This window comes from Benincasa hispida, chromosome 10, assembly GCF_027475165.1.
Source record: "Benincasa hispida cultivar pf3 chromosome 10, pf3_genome.v1.1, whole genome shotgun sequence".
Taxonomy (NCBI): Eukaryota; Viridiplantae; Streptophyta; class Magnoliopsida; order Cucurbitales; family Cucurbitaceae; genus Benincasa; species Benincasa hispida.
In genome coordinates, this window is record NC_143487.1 from 63,534,975 (window position 1) to 63,547,523 (window position 12,549).

The 12,549-nt window shown below is 32.0% G+C and overlaps 1 pseudogene; it reads right to left on the reverse strand.

The window, feature by feature from the left end:
* Positions 1-10,931: 10,931 nt before the first annotated feature.
* On the reverse strand, positions 10,932-11,942 carry LOC120087879 (inositol-tetrakisphosphate 1-kinase 2 pseudogene; annotated as a pseudogene).
* Between the last annotated feature and the right edge of the window lie 607 nt (positions 11,943-12,549).

Sequence of the window (12,549 nt, forward strand, 5' to 3'; positions counted from 1 at the left end):
TATCTACCCACAAGTACAAATCTCTAGCCTAAGAATGTGAAGATGAAGGTTAGCCAAACCATTCATAGATTCAAAAAATAGAATTGAAGTTTTAATGCATTCCAGAACCACATAAATTTAGTAAGTATTTCGATTAAAAAAAAAAGTTCTCTCAATCAATTCGATTAGGTTTTACCCTCATCTTAAGTTAGAAAGAACTTACCTTAGTCACAAAATCAGGTTCGATAATCTTCTCATGACCAAGATTACGAAAGGAAGACTGAAAAGTTAACAACCAATGTTGTAGATGAATAGATGACAAAAAAATGAAGAAATGAGTGATTATGTACTTAAAACGATCACTCAGATCAAAGGTTATGTCCTAATAACGAAACAAGAAAATTTATAGCAGCACGACGATGCCACCCCACCATCCAAACTTCTATACATGGATATATTTTCCTTACATGAAACACCACTCCAAGGATAGAAAAAGACCACAACAACACTCTAAATGAAACACCAAAAAGAGAGAAAATAGGTCGATCACTTCACAGTAATAACTAGGATGTGTCAGAAAAAACTAATGAAAAAAAGTTAATGCATCTCTTGAAGAGATACATATATTCACAAAAAAAAATATTAATAAAAAAATAATTTTGGTCAAACTTCTATCTCATTTAAATGCATTTATTAAAGAGGGATACTCCAAGCTTAATTGTTTTATAAAAAAATTAAAATATATATCCAATTAACCCATTGTACACACTACCCACACGTCAAACACCTTGATTAAATATTTCATGGATTTTGTTGTCTTTTTACCTAGGTCAAAAAGAGAGAATGATAGTATCTTTGTAGTTGTAGTCCAAGTCAGCAAGATGACCCATTTTATTGCATGTTATTCTAAAAGTAATTATTATTATATTTCTGACTTCTTCAAGGAAAAGTAGTTAAATTATAAGGCATTCATAGAGATATAAACACTTGTAGTCACTTTTGGAAGGTTTCATAGGGGTAAACCTGACATTAAACTTATTTATTCTACCACTTGTCACTCTCAAAAAGATGGTCAAATTGAAGTTATCAATAGAGAATATGGTTATGCATTATTAGGGTTGTTATCAACACAAACTTGAAGGGGGGAAAAAAAAAAAAAAAGAATAATGTTTACCCTTTTATTCAATTTGCTTTTGCAAATTAGGCTGACACATTGTTTACCTAGTTGAGGCACGTTGTGTGGTTCCAAATCTTTGACTCCTCTTGATATATAATTCATAGGCCACCTAAAATAGAATGTTAATTTTGAAGCTCAAAGCATGGTAGGCATATGATCCATAAATTTCACCATTTTCCTTAAGGTTGTATTACTTGTACCAACATACCTCTTATACTTTCCCTAATTAATTTGTGTATATTTTGTAAATAGGAAGGTATTTAAAGTTTATTGCGGTGGGTAAACCTTCCATATTTTGTGCAAAAACTTCCCTAGCCAAAAGTGTATAATAGGAATAACATTTACGAAATAACATACTCTTTTACATAGAAATTCTCCATTTTACACAAAATGATCTTCTAGGAAAAAGATTGACTTTCGATGCACATAAGCAAGGAAAGATTTTCTATTGAAAGGAAATTCAAAATCAATCATCATGAAGATTAACCATTATGGGGAATTGCTTAGTGGTAAATAAGAGAGCATGACTTTAATAAAAGACTAAAAGGTCATGGGTTCAATTCTTAGTAGCTACTTATTTAGGATTTAATATCCTATAAGTTTTCTTAACACCCAAATATTGTAAATAAGTGTTACTTTTTGTTGACGACTTCTCTCATTTTCATGAAAGTTATTCGAGGATGAATTCTTTTTAGTAAGAAAGGGATGATGTGATCATGGATATGTCGACATTGCTACAAGAGAGCAAAACATGAGAAAATTCAAAAGAGGATAAACAATGCCTTACTAGAGAGGGTGAGAAAGATCAAAAATTGAGCAATGATAACTCTTGTACCTTTCTTAAATCATCAATTGACCCAAACTGAGCTTGAAATATGAAAAAGACCCAACAAGTAGAAATCATTGTTAATTGTATAGGAAATTATAATTGCAGCGGAAGCACAAGGATCATCTAAGCATTCAAATTCACTAATTTTGGCATAATATAAAGCATCTATACTCTTGGTACTCTAGATTGAATTGTGGGACTCAAAACAAGCTTGAATCAAGGGAGAAAGGAGAAAAGTTCACTGCAACAATCTATGTTGAAGAACCTTTCTTCAAACCGAATTTTCTCTCAAAATTCTGTAGATTGCATGCCCGATTTTCACTCCAATCTTCTCATTATATTGCAGATCAACATGCAAAGAGAAGAGTTGCATGAGTTGCAGTTCATGCTTGGAGAAGACAAGGCAAATGGTTGCTATATGTGTGAGCTAGTTAAGTGATGGATAATGGAAAAATCCATTTTTCCATTTGTGTTTTAGTTTTCTTTTCCTTTTTCAATTTTATCTAAAAATCAAATTTTGATTTAAAAAATCTATTTGATTTTAAAAATAAAAATTAATTAATTTCATTAATTAATTAATTAAAAAATAAAAATTAATTAATTTAATCTCCAATATTAAATTAATTTTAACACATATCCATCTTTACATATTTAAATCATATTTAAATATATAAATTCTCCTATTTCGTTTAATTCTAAAATTAAATATAATTATATCTCATATAATTATAAATTCCCTTAATTCTAATTTGAATGTTTCAAATTAACTTATCACGCTATTCTAGAGCTAGCCCGTTACGAGCTAGTAGGGGGACCTCGTGAATCTACAGATCATGGCTCCAACGATGCGAGATTAATCGGTTAAACTAACCAGATTAATCTCCATTCGTTAACTAATGGGTCATTCCACTAAAGCCCATAGTTGCACTCCTATCATTGTAGATATATTATGTCTACATGATTTAACCATAATCAGCAAGTCGACACTTCATAGGTTGTTCGTAATAACGGTTGAGTTAAATATCTATTTTACCCCCGAGATTACATCTTATTTCTCAAGTCCCTACTGATTCTCTAACAACTGGTTTGTGATCCAATCACCAAACCAAACTCTCTCAGCCCAGTGAAAGGGTGGGGCCCCTTGTTCGAGACCTAGATTCAGTACTTGAGAGAACAACCTTTCTCCTATCCCTAAATCGGGTAGGCGTGAACTCCGTCTTCCACCCTATGTCCCCAGCTATCTATCCGGTCTTACCCCTGAAATTGGAGTCTTATTGAGTCGGCGCTGTTGAGCCAACCCTCAACTATACAAATCTAAGGGCAATCCCGAATAAACAGGAGTTCATAGTTAGCTCAGAATTAAGATCGAGTTACCTAGGTCATCTAGGTGAAATAGTTAGCTCAGGATTAAGATCAAGTTACCTAGGTCATCTAGGTGAAATAGTCAGTCTTAAACAGTAAACAGCGTTATAAAGTAAGAGTGACTTATTTCTTGGTCCTGATCTTATGCAAACTCATTGGATAGGACACCCCCACTCCTCATGTCATAACATGTACGAATTAGGATCACATAGTATGTAGCGCTTTACAACTCTTTGTAACAACTACAGAGTAGGTCGCATCCAATGGTGTTACCAGAATAAGGTACCCAACCTCATTCATGTACCATAGATCATTTTGACTATTTATTCGAATCTGATCCACTCTTATATCTCCACATAAAGTTCAAGTACTCATACAATAGTCATGGGTCTTAGTTTATTGAATTTAGATTTTCATACAATTTATGAGATCAATAACAAGTATATTGATAATAGAAAATGTTTATCATTTTATAAACTGTAAGTTTTTAGGATATAAAACCCAACATCTAAACCACTTGTTTTGATACCATTTTAAATCATTGATTAACCCAGCACTTAACCTAACATGTGAGTGAAGACGGCTTTAAAATCTTTTGATTCTATTGTGGGATTAATACATGCCAAAATGTGCAAAATGAGTCATAAGCTTCTAATTCATGTTTAGTTAGTTTTGCTCCATAAGTTCAAAAGGAATAGATTTTAAAAGAATTTTATAATAGCTTTTTGACATTTTGTGTACGCTTCTTCTAGAAGAAAATACACGTGGCCACGTGATTAGAAGGTCGTGTGCGCAAGTTAAAACTGGCCAAATCTGTGGGTTTTCAGCAAGTTTAGAGGGTTTATGAATTAGATTAGATGTAAAACAAAAATAAGTTGGTTTTTCATGTGGGTAAAAAACAATTTAAGGATGCTTTATGAAGTCTGAATTTAATTAAAAAAAACTTGACTAACAAATTGATATTTGAACTGTTTTTAAATTAAAAAAAATGAATTAACTTATTTATAAATATAACGAAATGTTACTTTTTGTGATAGACCACGACGAAGTTTATTGCAGTTTATCGCTTAGTGATAGACAGTAATATTTTGTTATACTTGAAAATATTTTTAATAGTCTCTCTTTTGAAGTAATTTTCGTTAAAATTATGACTAAAAAAATAAGATTTTTCTTTTAATTTAATCTGATTTCTAGTTATGTTTCCATTTAGATTTTTTTCCTCCAAAGCCCTCACTAGCTAACGCAAATACACAAGAGGTACAGTAAATAAAATATCAATTACTTTAAAAATTGATCCCTCAACTAAAAATCAAATGTTAAATTTTCATATTTATAGGACTTTCCTTGAGGACGTGAATTCTCTGAATCTTGATTTAAATCAAATTAGTTTTTTCATTTCAATTTAATTTCTTCAAATAATGGCGAATAAATTTTTCTGGCTTATATTCTAAAAGAAATATAATAAAGATACATTTTTTCCTTAAACTTTTGAGATGAACTTTTTTAGTCTTTGAATTTTTAATAATAGGTTTAAAAGATTTTTGAAGTAATTTTTTTATTATTTGAATAATTATATGAAAATTTAAATTGGGAAGAAAATTCAAAACCTCTCTTCTCTTGAAAATTATTTTTTCTAATTTAAAATGTCATATAATTGTTTAAAAGTTTATTTAAGACTTTTTTAACTTAATTTTAAAAAATCAGAGACAAATAAATATATTTTTGAGAACTCAGAGACCAAACACACATTTTAAAAATTTGAAGACTAAAATATTCTTTTTTAAGAACTCAAATTCCGAACGCATCTATTCTCCCAAATGAATCAAAAGATAAATTTCTCCAATAATAATAATAAACTTCCCACCCTAGCCATATTTCCCATCCTCAAATTTCTTTAACCACTTTTTAATCAAGAATGAAAATATCCGTCTTATGTGAATATATTCATCGATGTATCTTGAAATTGAAGGTTTGATACCGATATTAAATATCCATGGATATCTCCAACATTTTTTTTTTATAAATGCTTATAAAATACATTAAAAAAATGTACCTAGTTTTTTTTAGAAAAGATTATAGTACAAGAAAACAACGATTATAGAGAGATTGAAATAGAACCAATAGATTCATCGATAATGACATAGAAAAAAGAAGGTTAATCCTTCAAAATACATTTAGATCGATGCACAAGAGCATTTGAGGGCAACAGGTGAGCAACACAGTTTTCTAAACGAGGGGTAAAGTGAACCAAAACTTAAAACTTAAAAGACTAAATGTGTAACGTTTTAAAATCTAGGATTAAAAAAATACGAGAGACAAAATTTAGGAACCAAAAAGATATTATTCTCTTTTTTTTAATTGAATTTTAAAAATATTTAATTTACTTTAAAAAAACATAGAATTTTCTTTTAAAATAATTAGCTTTCAACCCCAATCCAACTCAATATTTATTTATATTTAAAGAGGTCCATTATTAAAATTTGTTAGGAAAACAGAAAAGGCATCCCCTTCCACACCGTCCCCCGCCAATCGGGCAATTTGGCATCCCTATATAAATTAAATATTAAATGATATTAGCAGCCAGCACGCAAATGACGATTCCCAATTCTACGTTATTATTAAATAATAGTAATAATAATAAACTCACACTATCTATTACATAATATAATAAACCCATTCTTCCTCGCACCAAATCTCATGCATGCATTGATTATTATTATTATTATTATTCTCTTTTGATTAGAACACCAATCAATCTTAGAATTTTTCTCCATAAATTACGAGTTTATCTATTTAGTCTTTAGATTCTCAAAAAGTCCTGAATTTTAAATCAGGTATCTAATAAGTTCTTAAATTTTTAGTTAAAAACTTTTTTATAGTCTAGTATATTAAGATTTTGTTAACTTTTTAACAAAATGGTAAAATGACTTGTATTTTTGGATGACTAGACTACCAAAATTAGCTATGCTTAAGCTTGTATGTGAACTCATTTCTTGAAGTGACTTGTATTTTTGGATGAATTGATTTTTTCTTTGCAAGCTGTATTTATACTTAAGCTTGCATGTGAACTCATCTCCATTAAGTGCCACCTGGCATACTTATTCGTCACTTAGCACTTCAAAGGTTGTTACCTAGCCTACTTACTAAGTAATTAAGCCGAGCTTTCCAACTTAGCTTTGTCGCATAGAGCTTGCGATCATTTAAACTCCTTCTCTGTTTATCGCATAAACCTAGTCATCATCACCTTGCCTCACCTTAAGAATTCCCAATAAGACTCATCTGTATAGCCTTCCCTTAATTAACATTTGTAATTTACTTCATCGAAACACGTAGTACTACTATCACTACATAAACTTGTCATCCATAACTTCCATTAATCTCCGTGGCACTACATAGAGTCCCTTAACCTCATGTCAGCCCTACTTCTTGACGATTTCTCAACTATCTTCTAAGTCTCTTGTCAGCACATTCCTTATCTTTGCATGGTCCAATTGTCTAACCATTAACATCACATAGTCTCATGCCTTAGTCTTACCCTTCTCCGTTCTCCCCTTTTTCTCCAGCCACTCTTGTTGGCTTAGGCTTATTCATACCACTCGTCGCCACACCCATGCGCCCATTATGGCACTTGGTAACTCAAGTGTGGTCCTCCTCAGACCGTGCTAATGTTGGGGTTGATGTCCTAAATCTCATGGGTCTTGTAGTTTGTAATTATAATAATGTACAAATAATTTATTTATTTAATAAAATATGAGATGTTTTGTTCAACATTTAGTAGCATTAATATACAAACCAATAAACTAACATCTAAGGTTATCATCTGTAGCTTAAATACGTATGTAGAGACATATGGGTGGATCATATTTAAGTGAACCTAAATGGTCTTTAGTAGATGAATAAAGTTGGATACCTTATCTTGGTGACACTACGATTATGACTCGCTTTGTAGATGTTATAATTGTTGTAAAGTGCTATAGATCAGATGATCTTGATCATTCATGTAGAGACATTTGAGCAGTGGTATTTTATACAAAGGAGTTTGTATAAGATCGAGCCACAAAATATTTAGTCTCATTATATAACACAATTTAAAATAAAATATTTATATTTCACCAGGATGACAATAGATGATATGACCTGAATCCTGAGTGAGTTATAAACATATGCCTATGAAGGCGATCCTTTGATTTGTATAGGTGACAGTAGTCAGATCGTCGACTCAATAAGTCTACCATTTTGGGGATTTGTCTGATTGGGGAGCTGGGAACACAACTGTACAAGATGGAATTCACTCATTCCCTAATGTCAGGGTAAGTAGATAGATTGCTTCCTTAAAGGCTGATTATGGGGCTTGAACAATGTGATACCACACCCTTTTTTGCCCTGAGAGGGATTTAGTTATAGTTGGACTAAGACATATTGTTCATTAGAGAGATCAGTGGTATTTAAGGAGTTAGATGTAAATATAGGGGGAAAACGATAATTTTGGCCCAACTGTACTTACGAGCAATTTGTGAAGGATCATCGCACTTTTGATTGGTTATATCCAATGGACACAGAAATATATTTGTAGTGTGAAGAGTGAAGCTGTCAATCTTTAGTGAACTGACCGACAGTTAATGGATGCTGAATAATTTAATTAAAGAAGTTTAATTAATTATTCAAGTAGCATTAGAGCTTCAATTTACAGGTTCATAAGGTTCTATTTGTAGCTCAACAGGGATTATTGGGAATTGATTTTGGATTAATTTGAATTGTTCAAATTAATTGAAGAAATTAGTTATATGTGATATAACTAGTTTAACTTAATTATATATGATATAATTACTATAATGTATGTGATTCATTATAATATAAATAATATTTGAAAGGAAATAAATATTTGAATGTGATTAAGATATTAATTATGTGAAGTAGATTCATTTAATTAAATTTAATATAAATCAGATTTATATTAAATATCATGCATTAATGAGAGAATTCTATAGGTTATATTGTATTTGATACAATATAAAACTATAGGTTATGTGTTATATATGATATAACATATAGTTATATATATATATATATATATATATAATTTAAATTTAATTTAATTTCAATCTTAAAATTAAAGGGAGGGAAATAACTTCCCTCCTTTCTCTCTGGGAAAAACGTGGTGAGGGGGAAGTAGGTGGGAATGGGTTATTGATCTTCTTCTTCATAATAAAAATGTAGAGTTACAGAAACTGTTCTGTAATTTTTTATTTTTATTCCCAGTGTGTTCTACCGAAAGAATCCTCCTCTCTCACAATTTTTTTTCCTCTTCTAAAATCTCAGAGCCCACACAACTCTTGAGAAGTCCCATCTTAAGGAGAATACAGAGGTAATTCTTGTGGTAGTGCCCCTTGGTTTTACCATTTGTGGTTTATTGTGCATGATCTTTTTGGAGAGGGAATTTCATGAAGGCTTCGATTCTTCAAGGGTAAATAAACTCTAACCATATTTTTCCCTTGAATTGCATACTACAATTTTCTGTAATTTGCATAAATTGTGTTCTGTAAAAATTTTGTGATGTGAAAATTAAAATTGGGAATGGTCTACGCTTCCGTAATGTAACTTCATCGTTCCTTCAGCTAACCCCTCTAGAGGCCATCTAATTCCATCGCATAGACCCTCTTAATTCTCTTACTAAATTTATCATAATTCCTCTTTGTCAACCTTGATACCACCTTTAATCTTACTCGTTGGCCATTCTAACTTTCATTACTACCTTCGATAGGCTCTTGTGCCATGTTTAGCCAAACTTCCCTCTCAAAGTCTTGACCCATGGCCTGAACATGCTCTTATTGCATCAAGCTATCCTCTTTTCTTTTAATTGTCCATCTTTCCTCTTTTACCTGAGGACCTCAACATCTCCTACTTGGGAAAATTTCCTTCCTTCACTTGACTCAACTCTTTGCCTAACTTCATTTCACTTAAACTTTCAAATTTCACTAAGTGTGCCTTGCTCTTGCGACCACTCGAGAGCATATAACCCGACACTTAGGAATTTCCTTTTTCTTTTTAACATCACACATGCTCGCATCATTACTTACGTAACCTTCACCTCTTACTAGCATCATTAACTCATAATTACAAAGGCTTAAACATGATTAACCAGTAAAATAGAGTTAGAGGTTGACATCAACGATGTATTCTAATAACAACAGAAGAATACGAAATCAAAGCATGTAGACGTGAAGTTTTTTATTGTTAAAAAAAGAGTTTAGAATGGTCAAATTTCAATATAACACATAGGAACAAACTCTATGGTAGTAGATCCATTGACTAAAGGTTTACCACCTAAAGTCTTTCATGAGCATGTTGCTCACATGAATGTTAGTCACTCTTATGATCCCATGGTTTAGTGGGAGTTTGTTATTGAGAATTTTCTTTGAGCTTATTTTGTTTATTTTCTATATAGAATAAAGTTTATGGTTTAAATTTTATTATCTAAACTTCTTTATCATGCATGCTGTTTAGGTTTAGCATAAAGTTTTTAAGAACGATCTCACTAAGGAATTTGGACCCATTGGAAACAGGCATGATCTAGATTACTTTGCATGAAGCTTCCATTCTATCCATCCATACTTATCTATGTCATGGAATGTATTGGAATTGGTTATCAAGGAAGGTTTAGTTATAAGGGTAGTGACGAAAGCCACCTTGATTCTGTGCTAATACAAAAGATAGACCAGATTGAACTAAAGAAAATTCTATTATTGAGATAACCTGTTTATGTGTGCTTAAGGTTTATGTAATTTAATTATATTAGGTACACAAACACAGTCCAAGGGGGAGATTGTTATATATAAATAATAATACGTATAATTAAAGCATATACTATGTATGGGAATTAATATTTTATCATATTAGATTATTTTATTAGATTGAGCCATATTATGTGATCTAATTAATTAAGGCCCATAGATTTCTAATTGAATATGGACTTAATGAATATGAGCCTATTCCTAATTAATTAAGATTTAATGGGAACTCTAATTGAACTAGTATATATAGAGATCTTAGAGCTATGGTTCCCAATATACCAAAACAATAAGTACTTCGTCTTTCTTGAATCTCATCTAGAGAGAGATCTCATTAAAGGTATTCGGAGTTTTGGTTGAGAAAGACAATAGTTATCTTGAAGCTATCATTAATGTTAATAGAATCTAATATATAATTTATTCTTGATAATTTAGCATGAATGATTCTAAGGTTAATCTATTTAATATATATCTAAAATATTTTTGCTAACATATACTTAGGTCAATTTAAAAATATATGTCGAATAGGGGAAAGATGTATTAGATATAACAGAAAATTTTAGGGAGAATTTATTCACCTAAGATCTATTACGTTTTTCAAGAATTTTTTTTATTATACCTCAATAAAGTTTTGTACGCTGTTTTATTTTTATTTTTATTTTTATTTGTTTTTAGAACAATAGGGGTTTTACGGTTTTCCAAAAAAAAAAAAAAATGCAAACGGTTTTCCAAAAAACAATTAATAAAAAAAAAAAGTGAATTTAATTCCCCTCGATTATGGTAACAGCTTTCACGTTCACTGGAAACAGCAGCACCGTGGTTTTACTTTCTCGTCTTCAATGGCAGAATCCTCCGCCTCTTCCACCTTCTTCTCCGCCGCAACTTCCTTGAAGAACTTCGTCAGAAATGGCTCGTACTCCGGCAATACTGCAAATCCCGGTAAGTAATTTATGTCGATTACGTAGTACATACCATTTCCATCCCTTATCATATCATAATTGAACAGCCTAATCCCCATCGCTTCCTTCAACCCTCTCGATACCTCCGTCACTACCTTCTCCGGCGGCATTTCAATCTCATCTTCCTCCTCTTTTTTCTCCTCTCCATTGCATTTTTCGCTCTTCTCCACTGCTCTAGATATCTGCGAAAATTTCATCGCTCCCTCTGTTTTCTTCTCTAATTCCTCCTCTGTCTCCGCCACATCCGGCAGCGATTTTCGCTTCACGCACACCGATTGATCTCCAGCAACATAGATTTTGAACATCTCTCCGCCGTGGTTCACAAATTCCTGCAGAAGCACCGGCGTGTCCAAATCCTTCAATCCGCGTCGATTGAACACCAGAGACATTTCGTGCGATTTCGCACTTCCGTCTGACTTCAACGGCTTTGCAATCAACGGAAATTTCAACTCCAAATCCTTAATTTCTTCGTCTTTTAGAACGATCTGTTTCGGCACCGCGATCCTCGCGCCGGTGTCGGAAACCTTCACCTGGCTCACCACATCGAGCATGGAGACTCTATTGTAGAGTTTCGAGATCAGGTCCGGCGGATCTACGACGACAACGTCTGGATTCTTGGAGGCAAAGTCTTGGAGATTCTCTGCCCAAGCATCGTCGTAGAGTTTGTGAATGATGCAGTGAAATGGACCTTGGTGGAGGAGCGGCGTTTGGAGGTCGATACGGATCAGGTCGACGCCATGGAGCTTGGCGTAGTCAATCAGAGACGGCCGAATCACATTACGCTCTTTGTTTGGGGGAAAAGCGTAGCCTACGCGAAGGCGATTCGAGGAAGGTGAATTCGAAGCCATGGCTACTGTTGCAGAGGTGTTGTTTGGACTCCGAGAAAGTGACAACTCTGGTGAGAAAATATAAAATTCCGGTGAGAAAATGAAGAACTTCGATGAGAAAAATGATCTCAATTTGTTCGTAATTTATACTGTGGAGCGCGGGTGTTGTAAGCAACGTGTGCGGATGCAGTCGGGATTTTTTTTTCTCCTAACAATTTGAAAACTAAAAAACTACTTTTAATTTTTTTTTTGTTATTTTTTTAAAACTTCACTCAGAATTCAACCACTATAACAATTATGTAAAAAAAAAATAGAAGAGAAATACGCTTAATTTTTAAAAATTAAAAATAAAAAACGAAATGATTATCAAATAAAGTCTTAATAATTTAATTTAACTTTTTTAAATAATTAGATAAAAATATATAACAAAGGAAGAAATTTGGAGGTAGAAGTTGTATTCATATAATTCATTTTAAAAAACAAAAAGGTTACTAAATGAGGCCTTAATAATTCAAGATTTATTTATTGGATAATTAAATTATAGTAATATTTTTGTAGAATTACAAATATAGAAAAATTATTGATAGACTTTATTAGTCATATAGTAATATTTTGCTATATTTATAAA